This window comes from Saccoglossus kowalevskii, chromosome 3 (assembly GCF_978046115.1).
Source record: "Saccoglossus kowalevskii chromosome 3, keSacKowa6.1, whole genome shotgun sequence".
Classification (NCBI taxonomy): domain Eukaryota; kingdom Metazoa; phylum Hemichordata; class Enteropneusta; family Harrimaniidae; genus Saccoglossus; species Saccoglossus kowalevskii.
In genome coordinates this window covers 40,907,591-40,922,981 of record NC_140643.1, presented here as the reverse complement: position 1 = coordinate 40,922,981, position 15,391 = coordinate 40,907,591, and the positions used below count along the sequence as shown (strand labels likewise).

The 15,391-nt window shown below is 34.9% G+C and overlaps 2 long non-coding RNA genes across 2 annotated transcripts; both read right to left on the bottom strand.

The window, feature by feature from the left end:
* Window positions 1–1,927: 1,927 nt before the first annotated feature.
* Window positions 1,928–7,420, bottom strand: LOC144349470 (uncharacterized). The gene is made up of 2 exons (XR_014928999.1): window positions 7,124–7,420; window positions 1,928–2,449 (listed from the first exon to the last, which is right to left on the bottom strand). It is a non-coding gene; the product is annotated as an uncharacterized LOC144349470 (long non-coding RNA).
* Window positions 7,421–10,945: 3,525 nt separating this feature from the next.
* On the bottom strand, window positions 10,946–12,393 carry LOC146747983 (uncharacterized). Its single transcript, XR_014928998.1, has 2 exons — window positions 11,981–12,393; window positions 10,946–11,109 (listed from the first exon to the last, which is right to left on the bottom strand). It is a non-coding gene; the product is annotated as an uncharacterized LOC146747983 (long non-coding RNA).
* Window positions 12,394–15,391: the final 2,998 nt, after the last annotated feature.

The window sequence follows — 15,391 nt, the reverse complement described above, 5'->3', positions numbered from 1 at the left end:
AACAGTGTAGGGTCACAATGATCATTATCAAAAATATCAGGCAGGTCATTAATAAATAAATTAAACAGACTTGGGCTAAGGTTGCATCCTTGTTTTACTCCGATATTTGAACAAAATGATTCTGTTAAACCATTTATTGTTTTTACCTTATATTTCACATCACCATACACATCTTTTATAATTTTGTACATATTACAGTTTACACCATTTTTCAACAATTTATAAAAAAGACCTTCATGCCAAACACTATCAAAGGCTTTTTTGAGATCTACAAAGCAGGCATAAATTTTCTTTGATGTTTTCGATTTATTTTTATCATTTGCCTGATGGATGATCTCCTTGTCCTGATGGAGGTATTTATTAATAATAGTTTTCAGGATAAACAGATTGTCTGTTGTCCGACAGTCTTTCCTGAATCCAAATTGTTTATTCGAGAGGATATTATTTTTTTCTAGATATGAAACTAGTCTTGTGTTTAAAATACTATTAAATAATTTACCTAAACAACTTGAAATTGCTATTCCCCTGTAATTAGAAGGGTTCAATTTTGATCCAGATTTGTGCAAGGGTACAATAAGACTAGTATTCCAAGAATCGGGGAATTTGCCAGACATGAACACTATGTTAAAAAGTTTTTGTAGTGCGTCTGACAGGTAATAACCACCACATTTAAAAACCTCATTACTGATTTTGTCTTCTGCTGATGACTTATTATTTTTTAATTGGCTAATTGCTTTTTTAATTTCATTTTTTTGAATAGGACCATTCAAAGATTCTGTATTGACTGCGTCCAAATTTTTCTCTAAAGTTTCTAGATGTGTTTTCATATTAGAGTGAACAGTGTTGTTTTTATTTAACAGTTTTTTAAATATAACAAAGCCAGACACCGATTGTTTCCTTTGCTAGGTAAAATCAAAGACACTAGAAAAAGTGTCTTTGGTAAAATCAATGTACAGAATAATCGGATGAAACAACTAAAGTAAACTAGGATATATTAGAGCCAATGAATTCGTAATTTCCGACGAAAAGGGCCGGGAAAAAATACCCCTCATAACAAGTCACCGTCATAACAAATCACCGTGTTGAAGGGGCGGTGAACAAATGAGACACTGATTGTCAAATTGTTTTGGTAATCATCGCATGTCGATTCATGTCATTTGAACAGGGTACCCTGACACAAAAATAAGGTAAACCAGCTTACTTAGTGATAATGATTTTGTGATTTCCCACACGAAGAACGTTCTCAGAAATAATCCGACATGCTGATCAGCCCATCAACAATCGGCACCAAAATTGATCACTCCTGTCACAGTAAATTCGGTATGTTTTACGAGTTTTTTTCTCCAAATCCCAACATATATTTACACATGTAGGCAAATTTTGTCAGCTCTGTGTAAATAGATATTTTTACTGGGAATGTGCCCCATTTTACGTACGAGAAGCCCTTAAACAACGCAGTAGTCATCAGTACACATAGACATCCTATACCTACTAATCGACTTGATAGCTTCGTAATTTGGGGAAGGTGGGGGTGAAAGTGCACCATGCAAGTTTCCAAATGTGTAAAGGAAAATAAAGGAAAGAAGTACAATACAATGTTGGTAAGCGATACAAAGGAAATATCTCCTTACGGCAGCGACTTGATACAACTACATTGATGCTGGAGGTCACCATACATGTATTTGTTCTCGCGTTCAATAATACGGTGATAAATCAGGATTCACAAGTACAACGAATTTACACAACATTTTACCATGAAATCGAACCTACCAACCATTTTCATATCTTCAACACTGCCATGGTTTTGGCGATGATGAATCTCACATTCATTATTTTCTTGACTGGGCTCACACAGGGTTCAATGTTCCGTGGCTTGAATGTAATTGTGCACCACACGTGAATGTAAACTAGCTTGCACACTAATTCGTTTCACAGTCATTGAGGTTATACATTTGTTCAATTACTTATTTATTTATTTACATATACAATAATAAACATGGGGCCCAGGGGCACCGAAGTCCTTTGGAATTAAGTAGAACTTGGGAAGCAGACATACATGATTTTAACTGCTACTGTTCAAGATTCTGACTATTAATATGTTCAAAATTCAGCAAGTAATCTTCAGATGAATGCAAAGAATCATCTTTGTTACCCAGTATACGTACACTGCTAGTCTTAGCACAAGTGCTATCAACTTGCTTTATATTTAGTTCCATTCAATTCATTATCAAGTACATTATCAGGTTCATTGTCAAGTTTATTATAAGATATATTGCAAAGTAAATTATGAGATTCATTAGTAAGGATTATACCCTCAATTTTGCATTTGGGATTGTTTCCTCATTAATTGTGTGACTCTTTTTTGTGAAGGCAGACTCCTCATTAATTGGGTGACTGTTTTTTTTATGAGGGCAGTCTCCTCAGTTTGTTTGGTTCATCTGCATGTTCTCTGAAAAAAAGAAGAAACACAAACAGGTTTAATGAAAGCACCATGTCATTCATACCTACAATGAATTTGTAGCACATAAATTTTGAGGCCTACTAGAATTTGAATAAAAATAATGATTGCACAAATAAAATACTGGCATATTTTTTCACCACGCATTCGTCGACTATCAAAACAATATGTAATTTAGCTATTAAGTTGCATATGCAAATCATCCACACTAGCAACATGACATGCAGATTACATCAAATCTGTTGAGATGTTCATTAGCTAATTTACATATACAAATTACTCCCAATAATATGACATGACAATTACATCAATGTATATGCCTACCAAATTTGATCCAAACCTATTGAGTCATTTAAGAAATAATCCAAATTTAGTAAAAAAACAATATGCTATTGACAATTTACATACCCGGTATGCAAATTAACCCCAATAGTAATATGGCACACAGATTACATCAATGTACATCTCTATAAAATTTGGTCAAAGTCTGTCGAGTTGTTTAGGATTTAATCCAATTAGTGAATTATCCCTAATAGTGCATCTATTACAACAATGCATATCCCTATCAAAGTTGACTCAAAGGGCAAATATGTCGAATTCTTCAAGAGATAATCCCAATTTAAGAAAAATATGGAAATTAGATAAATTACATATTGTGCATATAAAACAGATTTAGCCCAAAAGGTGCGAGGAGTGTCCCAAAGCATGTGTAATGAATTAAATAATTATTTCTATTCATGACCGCGGTTACAAACGTATTTTAGTTTACCCCCACACTCACAAAAACACGTATACCGTTAAGCCGATCGAGCATGGGTGGCCACATCGGGAGCCACATGCTCTGACTCGCGTGAACAGCGAGGGGTCCAAATTGCTAAATTACAGGATTACTCAGAATATATATTAATGAAATGTTGAAAACCAAAAATAAGTTAATGATAAGATGTTTACAGAAACTTTTCAACTGTATTCTAGATAGTGGAAAATTTCCTGCAACCTGGAAATCTACGATTCTTGTTCCACTACACAAATCAGGCGACAAATTAAATCTTGGTAATTATAGAGCTATTGCATTAACAAGTTGTCTCTCAAAACTATTTACTGGCATAATGAATCAAAGATTGACCACATACTTGGAAGAAAATAATTTATTTACCGACATGCAGTTTGGCTTTAGGAAAGACAGGAGAACGACAGACGCAATTTTCCTGTTAAAAACAGCAGTTGAAAAAACAATTTATAATAAAAATAAAAGCAGCAGTTCTGGAAGACGGTTATACACATGTTTTGTTGACTTTAGAAAGGCTTTCGACAGCATCTGGAGGGATGCACTCTTTCTGAAGTTACAAAACAGTGGTATCACGGGGAACTTTTATGAAATAATAAAATCTATGTATAAGGATATTAAATATAAAATTAAATTGTCAGAGGGTATAACTGATGGATTTCAGTCTACCTGTGGAGTTAAGCAAGGCTGCAATTTATCACCAACTTTATTTAACATTTTTCTGAACGATCTGCCAGAATTATTTGGGGATCAAATTGATAAACCAGTTCTAATGGGCGAGAAACCTATAAATTGCATCCAATATGCAGATGACCTTGCACTTATTTCAGAAACGGAAGACGGCCTACAAAGCTGTCTGAACAAATTAAATGACTATTGTATAAATTGGAATTTAGAAGTAAACGTAAAGAAAACTAAAGTCATGGTATTTAATTGCAGCAACAGACTGATTAAAAACATGAATTTTAAAATCAACAACCAAGACATAACAGCTGTTAGCGAGTTTTGCTATTTAGGGGCAATATTTACTCCAAATGGGAAATTTAAAACAAACTTATCTATGTTAAAAAATAAATCAATGAAGGCTCTTTTCAGCATCAGACAAACAGTCTTAAACCACAAAATAATTTCACCAGCACTTAGTTTGAAAATTTTCGACCAATTAATTTCACCTATACTCATGTATGGTGCAGAAATCTGGGCCAATGAAATCACAACTGACAGTAACAGTTTAGAGCAAGTTTGCAGTCATTTTTACAGGTTTATCCTAGGAGTGAGTAAAATGACGCCAATTAGTGGTTTGAAAGCAGAACTTGGTAGGTTACCAGTAAAATTAAAAATTAATTTGGCTCAAATTAAATACTGCCATAGACTATATAGTCTGCCAGATAATCACATTTTAAAATTAGCCCTGGATGAAATAATAAAAATTAATTCAAACTGGGTAAGGACTATTAATGCTACACTGGGACATGATCTAATTAAAATAAAAAATGATCACAATATGGAAAATTGGAATCAAATACTAAAAAAAGTAAAACTCAGACTATCTGAGTTTTATATTCAAAGATGGAGAGAAAAACTAAATTTCAGTGAAACCAATGAAAATAGGGGAACAAAACTGAGAACATACAAACTATTCAAAGTAAGCTATAATATGGAAAATTATTTGCAAAACATTTCAAATTTCAGTCTCAGGAAAATGCTTTCAAAATTCCGTCTGAGTGACCACAACTTAGAAATAGAATTAGGTAGAAGAACAAAGCCCAAAATAGAATTAGAAAATAGGCACTGTAATAAATGTAACACTAAAGCATTAGGAGATGAAAAACATTTCCTGCTATTTTGTACTGGCTATATAGAACAAAGAAAAAAACTGTTTGATGAGTGTTCAATAAATATTTACACAATGGATGTGAATTCCATATTTAAAAAGATTATGGAGAATAATATAGCTTTAGCAAAATACTTAAAGAGCACAATTTTTAAAACCACAAAAAGTAATTAATTTATTTTATTTTACTAACATTTTATTTTTTATCTCTTATGTATTGTATGTATTTATGTTCCTTACCATACAAAAACCCTCTGAAGGTTTTTTAGTAGTGTAATAAAGTTATTATTATTAACAACATTAATTATCAGAAAAGTATTAACAAAAGTCGTTCGATCACAAATATTCATAATTGGACTCTAGAAAAAAATCCACGATAAAACGACACACTATTAAAATGGCAGAGGCAACGATAAATTCACGCTACTTACCACAGGCGCTCGGAACGTTTCCTGGATAATAAAAATGACCTAAAGTAGGATCGGCATTGTTATAGTCAGTCGCCGGTAAATTTCCCTACTACTCATATAATAACACAAGGTAGGAAAGCGTTGACACCATGGCATCGAAACTTCCCGAAAATAACACGATTTTCCAAATTATATTTCGATCCGCTTCACAAAACTCAAGCATGATATCGGTTGAAACTATCGACTTACATTACCTTTATTCGAACTAAAACGGGATAAATCCTGTGAAAATCGAAACACCAGAGCAATATGAATCAACCCGTCTACGCGGATATTTTGAAGCAGAGGCTCGTGCATGCGCAGCTTCAAACATGCGCAGTTCCATATACATATACGCGCGTACTGCGCCGTCTCACAATTTGAATATCTAGGCCCAGTACATATTCACAGATGATACCGATGTACCTGTTGATGCCGAGAAATAAAGATGTCTGATACAAATTCATTCGCAGCAACTTGGTAAGCATGTCATCAATAATATCAAACACATTGCATTTGTTCATCAGTGTTCATAATCTTTATTTGTGTTTCAGTTTTACTCTGATGAGACAAAATAAAAAAAAAAGAAATTGGAAATTGGAAATACAAGTAACTTATTATAATATAAAATCAAAAATCAAAATAAAATTAAACAAACACGCTTCAATATAAAATGTTTGCTTATAACATATTACATAATACATTTCTTGAGAACACTGGTTCATTTGGAAAATTATAAACTAATTATAAAAATTACAAAAGAAATATCCATGAATCGTCAATAATGCAGCATGTAGAAGTGAATATCACAAAGGCAATACATACTAACATTTGCAGAAAATAATTTCAGGAAGTTAGCCTACTGTGAACAAAAAATAAAGTTATACAGGCATTAACTTTTATATTTTCTGCTGAAGATAAATTTTGTGAGAAAAAACATTACAAAGGCCAATTTCTACAAATTCAAGATTCAAAACAATAATAAGCAGTACAGTACACTTATTTTTTTTATTTCATCTTCTATTCACAATCAATTATATTTTATAAAGCCATACTTGTACATTTTTCTTCACCCTTTTTTCCATATTTTATTCTATTAAAGAAATAATTTCTAAATTTTGATACAACTTTAAAAACAGGTACATCGGTATCATCTGTGAATATGTACTGGGCCTAGATATTCAAATTGTGAGACGGCGCAGTACACGCGTATATGTATATGGAACTGCGCATGTTTGGAGCTGCGCATGCACGAGCCTCTGCTTCAAAATATCCGCGTAGACGGGTTGATTCATATTGCTCTGGTGTTTCGATTTTCACAGGATTTAACCCGTTTTAGTTCGAATAAAGGTAATGTAAGTCGATCGATAGTTTCTACCGATATCATGCTTGAGTTTTGTGAAGCGGATCGAAATATAATTTGGAAAATCGTGTTATTTTCGGGAAGTTTCGATGCCATGGTGTCAACGCTTTCCTACCTTGTGTTATTATATGAGTAGTAGGGAAATTTACCGGCGACTGACTATAACAATGCCGATCCTACTTTAGGTCATTTTTATTATCCAGGAAACGTTCCGAGCGCCTGTGCTACTTACCAGGAAAGTTGGGCGAGAGTGAACTACTTCCGGGTCGCGACCAATCATGTCGAAAAATGACCAATCACGTTTCGTGTACTTCAAGAGTTCAGTGAGTTGACTGTCATGACCTCACGTGCGATGAAAGGTGGCTGGATGGAGGTGTTTTCCGAAAAGAAATAAAATTTCCGAGTCCCCCTGCCTGGCATTACAGCTAAACAAGGTCAGCTTGGACGTTCAGTTGCGAGACGTATAAAAAATGCAGCCAGTGACACTTTTCGAAAATAAAAATACAAAATAACCGCAATCAGACCACGCGCGTTGGTAATAAATAGAACGCGTTGTGACACCAGCTCACCAGCCTCTTTCACTGACGCAATATAATTATGCTATTTCCCAACGCACTTGTATTTAATACATTGACGAAAAACACCACAAGCAAAAATGTAAATCAAGCTTGTAATTACAAGTAACTCAATTCGAACGCAATATTCATCACTGTAAAAGTGGATAAATTCGAACCAGCCAGCTCATGACCGGAGACGTCCGGTCGTCTTTGTCGATAACTTGCTAATTCACCATAATCGTGGTGGTAAACTGTTTAGCTGATTTTTTTCAGAAGATGGATATTCAATTCATTTTTCGTCTTAACCGTCGCAGTCTGCTTCATTGAATGTTTAGTTTGATAATTGATAAACATTGATAGATCCAGTGTGAGACTGTTGTGTTTAATAATACAAAGATGATTTAAACTTGTTCCTTCCGTTGCGATCGTATTCAATATATGGAAATAGGATGTGTGTGCGTTTGCGTGAGTGAAAGATGCACGGTACGAGGTTTTACCCAGAATTCAACACGTTCTGTACCAACGCATATTGCTATGCGCAGAACTGAAATTCTGGCATCGTTCTGCGCAAAAACCGTTTTTAGCGCTTGAGTTGTTTCCGGGTTAGCCTTCCATGTGCTTATCGTGCGATTTATTGTACCAATATCACATTTTCTGGACGTATTCCTACACAATCATGCTAAGAGTATCCAAAAGAGTCAAGCAGGCAAGTTTAGCCGCAAAATTACGTGGGAAATTGGCTTCAACTGCTCACTCGATCGCCGATGTTGTCCGTCGGCACACAAGGTCGTTCGCTTTCTGATCTTTCTTCCGAGACTTAATCAAATAATAATCAAATTTTATTGCATCCTTAGAAATTACAATATTTCTTTTGGTAAAAAGCAATAAATATATACGTACACAACACAATTACAATACAATATAAATAGATACGTTAAAGTTTTCTGTATTCCATGGCTTTAAGTAGATAGGTCCCCATACATTTAATTGCCTTGGAGTCCTTGTTGCTCATCAAAAATATAAAATTACTCAATTTATCTCCTGCATTAGTTAATGTAATTTCTGTGAGCAATTCATGTCTAATATATTTGTACCGATCACATTCTAAAAGGAAGTGAACTTCATCTTCTATTTTATTTTGGGAACATAAATTACAAATTCTTTTTTCAATGGGAGTTTTTGGCTGTGTGTGCCTTCCTTTTTCAATAGCCAAACAATGGTTACTTGTTCGGAAGCGTGACATGCAGACTTGATGTTTTTTCGGAAGACAATTTAAGTATGACTCAAAATTATAAGTGTTTTTGAATTTTGCATATGTTCTTAGTTTTGTGTTTTCTTGATTGACATTCTGTTTCCAAAATGTAATATAGTTTTCTTTTAAAGTCTTATCAATGTTCTTTATATTCAAATCTGTTTTACTAGTTTGAATTCTTGAGTCAATAACTAAATTCTGAACCGATGAACACCATGGTAAATTGAATTTCATTTGTTCATAATATGCTTGTTTTGTAAGACATTTATCTGGAAGCCCTTGTATGCGTAACCAATACTTGATAAGGTTTTTCTTGGTGTCTATTAGTAATGGGAAACAGCCCAACTCTGCCCTACAAGCTAAATTTGCACCAAATTTATTTAGGCCTAGAATATTTCTACAGAATTTCAAATGTAGTTTTTCACTTGTAGTTTTGTCCCATTTGTTTTCATCCAAAACTTCAATTCCCCAAATTTCTGAGACTTTGACTCGAATATTCGGGTTTTGTTGCTTTTTTAATGACAGTGATGACTATATATCACAGTTCGAGAAAGTTAAAACGATGTGCTCACTTCGAATGGTTTGTAGGCGATTTTATGCTATCGCGTCGAATGTTCGTTATGGGAATGACGGCAAGCTCTATTGCCAGCCGTGCTTTTCAAAGATTTAAGCTGATGAAGGCGAGATCGCTCGTTGCTAATGAAATAGGGCAACTTTCCGATTTGATCATTCAAAAAGGGCCATCTCAAGTAAGACAAGTGGTGAGAAATTTGCTGGAAAATTTAAAGGGTCACGAATGGGATGATTCAAAGAAATATTTGGAAGTCTCTCTTGCAGTTCTATTTAGCACGAAAAGATCAGCAATTTCTAAGAAAGCCACTGGGAGTCGAGCCTACATCAGTAAAATCTTAAATCAGCACCAGGCAGTAGGTGAAAAGTTGTCTGGATTTGATGAGAGTGCCCTTTGGCAATTACGATTAAATAAAGATAAAACATTTGCCAAATCAGTATTATCTGTATCATTTTTCAAGGAAGCCATTACATCAGATATTCTGCCTCCTTCTGTTAAATTGGCTTTATTAGCAGCACCATCTTCCCAGAAATTAGATCCGACTACAAATGACACTAAATTATGGAATGATTCTGAAGCAGAACACATATTTATCCATCTAGGGGGTGGTCTATCTGAATCTGACAATGATGGTTTAGAGAAATCTCTGAGAACACAAGAAAATGTTTCAAGAATTCTCAAATTAACCACTTTGTGAAATAATTTGAAATGGTGTCAGAAACTGCCTCTCAAAATAAAAAGGGCTGGTTTGTTCATGATATTGAAGGCCTGGTTTGGAGAAGTGTCCTCAACATATTGACTGAAAAGAAATTGGATTATGACCTTGATGATGAAAATGAGAGACAGAAGTTAGAAATAGTTGTAGGTGAGGGTGGCCACACTTTCCAAGATTTCAAGGGAGTATCCCAAAATTTCAAAGTATTTGCCATCAGTGGTGCTATACGTCTGATAAAATATAATGGTAATGAAGTATGGAGAAATCCAAATCCAGTCTTCTGATGCAAGCCGCATTCCATTTGCCATTATAAATGCCCCAGAGAGTGATGCACTGATAGAAGTTGATATTCTTCCTGTTCTGGCATGCACTGAAAAATTTGCCCAACATGGTATAAAGGGGATGAAATACTGTAGAAAACTGGAACGAGATGAAAAGTATAAAAGTTTGGTCTTGCAGAGAAAGAATACCATTTTTTTCTGCAATTTATGTTTGGCTACAGTTCATAAATGTTACAATCCAAATCATGAATGGGATATGTCTATCACTCTTGCGGATATGAATTCATGGGCAGAAGAAAAAAGTAATGGTCAGAGTAATCATCCTCTTATAAAGTATGACCCCATAAATGAATACACTATGGATCACCTTCATGCTAAATTGAGAAACGTGGGTAAACTAATTGACAAGCTCTTCAACGAGGCTCAAAAGATCGACCAACAACTGGAATTTATACAAAAGTTTGCAAAGTTATCTGAAGATCAAAAACATGATGTGAAGCAATATGAAACAAAACTGGTCGACCAATTTGATACCAAAGTTGAAATTATTAATTAATGAAGCAAATCATTCAGCAAAGTTACTTCAAGTTACTAAAAAGGATGATCTTAACAAACTTGATAAGAAACTTGAAGCAGCTTCACTAGCATTTGAAATTAAATACACTGAACACATTGAAGTGAATTTGTTGGATTCTGCTGAATCACATTTTGAAATTTTATTTGGCACACACAAGGAATACAAATGCACACTATGTGCATCACATCTCCATGTTGTATATAAAATCAAGCCAGGTATCACTCGTCACATGCAAACTGTCCATGGTAAGTTCAGCACAAAAGATCTGAAACAAAACACAAGATGCATTACTAATCTCAATATTTAATATCAAAAATCTGTCATAATAATAAATTATTATTTACACTTGGTAAAACTATTCCAAAGTCAGCCTAAATTGTCAAATTTGTAATGACACTATTTTCTATGAAGTCTTTGACTGTAAAAAATGGGGCATGTGGAGGGGGCCTGGCACATTTTCTTTGAAAATCATTTGTTATTAAACTAATCTCAATATTTAATATAAAAAATCTGTCATAACAATAAATTATTATTTACACTTGGTAAAACTATTCTAAAGTCAGCCTAAATTGTCAAATTTGTAATGACACTATTTTCTAGGTATTAATTCTTCAACTTCAAACACATCAATGTGTGTCACGTTTACTGGAGAAATGGAGCAAGTGGAGGGGGCGTGGCACATTTTTTTTGAAAATCATTTGTTATTAACTATATTTAGTATATTCTCACTTTAATATTACATAATTTATTATGAATAATATGTCAGAAAATAATATTGAGAGAAACGAATGAAATGCATTGGTATCAAAAACAGATACATGGAAAATGTTCATTTTATCCCTATACCCATAGTATCTCAATAGTGTATATATTATCTCAATAGTGAATATATGGTATGCAAATTAATGACAAAATACATTATGACACTTTATTCACTACTCCTATGAGGGACGTAACGTGTATATGGTCGATCTACATATCGTTGTAAAGCTCTCGAAATCCCCAACAAAATTACGTTTTTCATTTTCACGACCAGCATTATTGCAACAAAAAAGGCGCCAACAATTGAAGAAATCGAACGTTATTTTCTAAAAATTGCTTTTTTTGTGTGTAAAACGTAAAAAAAAAGGACTTACCGAACGTAACTTTGTGAGCCGCCATGTTGACAATCCATAGGAGGCACTCTCGCGGTAATTCTAACATAACAGTGAGAGGAGTAGGCCAAAAACCACCAAAAATGCAGTAATTTCGCATAATCAATTATAGTCTATAACTATTTATTGAAATGGTTAAAACGATCCGGGTAAAAAACTTTAAATACATCAAAAAATGAGAATTCCAGTATCAAGTTGGGAATGAGGCTGGTGGGTCAATTGAGGTCATAGAATGGTAATAGCGTGTATGCTAGTTTTTCTTTCAATTTGAAATTGCGCCCTCGTGCGGAGATAAAGTGTATATTGGATGGTACAAAACGCATTGAACTCTGGGATATCACATTTGCCGTGAGATGCAGGTGAGATTTCTCGTCACAACGCGTTCTATTTATTTCCAACACGCGTGGTCGGCGCCTTTGATTGCGTTTATTTTGTTCTTGCATTCGCGAAACCCATCGCTGGCACTGTTTATTTTGTCATGTCTCACAACTGAATGTCCAAGCTGATTTTGTTTTGGCTGTATTTAATAAAAGTACATTAGTCTTTACGAGTTTTGTATATATATCAGCATAATGTTATCGTCAACGCTAGAGTTCGTTTTTTTCTTCAAAATTTTTAATTTGAAAACGACAAGTTGACAACATCGAGTCGCGTTTCGATCGGTTTTTATGATTCACGGGGCCAAGAAAACAATGTCAATACCTACCGATGATGTTGAATAATATTTTTGTGTTTGATTCCATTTACCCAATGACATGATTGACCGCATTACGATTGTGTGTGCTTCGCACAGACTATGGAGCTAAAAAAAATCCATGCACAGACTAGACCACCCACCTCAGGCGAAGCGAACGGTACTTCCGGTGAAATGTGTAGCCATGTGCAATGTGTACGCCACCCTACAGTTTTTAGCGGCTGTAACATCAGGCATTTACACAGGGCTGTGCAATGTCATACTGTTAGTAATATTCTCTCAGTTAAACTCCGTAAAACATGTCAGTACCTTCTGATGATGTTGAATAAAATGTTTGCGCTCAGACACGACTGACATGATTGACCGCATTGCGATTTCATGTGCATTCGCACAGACCATCCACGCTAGTACGCTCAGGCGATGCGACGGTACTCGGTGCAATGTCGCACTATCAGTACCGGTTTAATATTTTCTCAGTGACACGCCGTAAAAAAACATACTTATCTTCTAAATGCACTCTATGATGCAAGACACCCGGGATACGCTGGGAGTTATTACTAGCATTGTATCGAGTAGCCCTGAGTACAGTCCTGTAGGTTGGCCTTCTTCCGCTGATCATTCGGTCCCCACGGACCGAATGATCAGCGGAAGAAGGCCAACCTACAGGACTGTACTCAGGGCTATGTATCGAGGTTAACCCTGAACACACGTTCCTGTAACCTCGTGTAATTATTCCATCGTGATTCGATGAATAGCCGTATGTGGTTCATAGCTCTCTTGTCGGCGCACGTCTTTTTTTATTGCTCAACGGTATTAGTCGTCCCCAGAGATGACTGACAAGATACAAAACCATACTACGAACATAAATAAAAATGTAAAAATCAGTTGTCAGTCGTACAAAAGAGCTATGGAACCGCAGCTATGGATATAGCCGCTGGTTGTTGCCTGTCAGTGACCAGTTCGTGCAATAAAACAGCGCAGCAAGTGTTCAATTCGTCCAATAACACACACTACTTTATTAAGACAGCGCCCATGTAATCACAAATACACATCACGCATTGTATTCTATCAAAACAATTATTATACTTTAATTTTCATAGCGAAATTTGAGACATCGAATCACACTGCCATATCGTCCAATGGTGATTTTATGCGTAACTGCGCATGCGTGATAAATTCGAATTAGTACTATTTAATCTATCATTAAACGAATAATTTATGCGATAAACCATCACAACATACATGAACACATCAAATAATATACATTCTTTATTATGAAACCACAATTTGATAAAAGAAGTGTGTATCAGAAAAAATAACGCAAAATGTTTACTATGCAAATTGTGCCACTCACCATGTATGATAATTGGACAGAGAGTACCTACACTAGAAAAGCCTGATTTTGGAAGGTTTTTGGGCCAAAAAGTAATTTTAAAATGATTCAAGCCAAATAAAAAAAAATGCCCTGGAGATATTCACACAAGCTATCATAATGCCAAGTTTCAGAAAAATAGACTGAAGGGTTTTTGAGATATCTTTGTCTACAGCACACGGCCTACGGCCTACGGCCTACGGCTTACGGCTTACGGCCTACGGCCTACGGCTTACGGCCTACGGCCTATGGCTTACAAATTGTGATAGTATTAGTCCGTTGGACCGTTGGTCCAAAGGACTAAAAATCATACATGTAATTTCTTAGACCTTTTCATAATGTAAACTGATACATTTCCTCTCCCGAGCGCTTGCTTCGTTTTTGTACAACACACTGGAAATAACAAAATGGCTGACACCACCATAAATTGCTGGTCATAAAAAATAGAATACGCATGCGCATCATTATGCAAATTAGTCCACTCACCGATTCTTATTAGTTGTATTCATGCAATTGGGCAGAAAAAAATGTAAAAAAAATAATAAAAAAATACATAAAAAATGCTAAATTTTAATTAAAATGTAAAATACAACAATGAATTGCAGCAGCCAATCATTAGTAACATTCTTACCAAGTTACATGAAAATCGTTTTAATGCTTCTTGAGATATAACTGAAATAGCTTAAAATTCACACATTATTATGCAGATGAGCTCATTAATATGCATGAATGTCAACCAAAAACTAATCAAATCTGCGCATTGCCCCAGACAAGCTATATACCAAGTTTCATTGAAATCCGAACATTGGTTCTTGAGATATCGATGGAACAGACACACACAGACAGACAGACAGACAGACAGACAGACAGACACACACACAGACAGACACACACACAGACAGACACACTAACTGCAAAGACTCCCTTTTTGTGCTTCGCACACGGAAGTCAATTAAAGATATCATTACAAAATGAACAAATCTTAGAGATGTCCACATGCAGTACCTATATATGTAATATCAAAGCAATTGGACTTGCGGTTTTCAACAAGAAGTCGAAAATATCACTTTTTACCAAAAATGACAAAAATATTCACCAAAATTAGAGAATTAAAGATATCATTACAAAATGAACAAATCTGAGAGAGGTCCACATGTAGTACTATATATGTAATATCAACGCAATTGGACATGCGGTTTTTAACAAGAAGTTGAAAATATCACTTTTTACCAAAAATGACAAAAATATTCACCAAAATTAGAGAATTGAAGATATCATCATGAAATGAACAAATCTGAGAGAGGTCTACCCAAGGTTATGTACACCA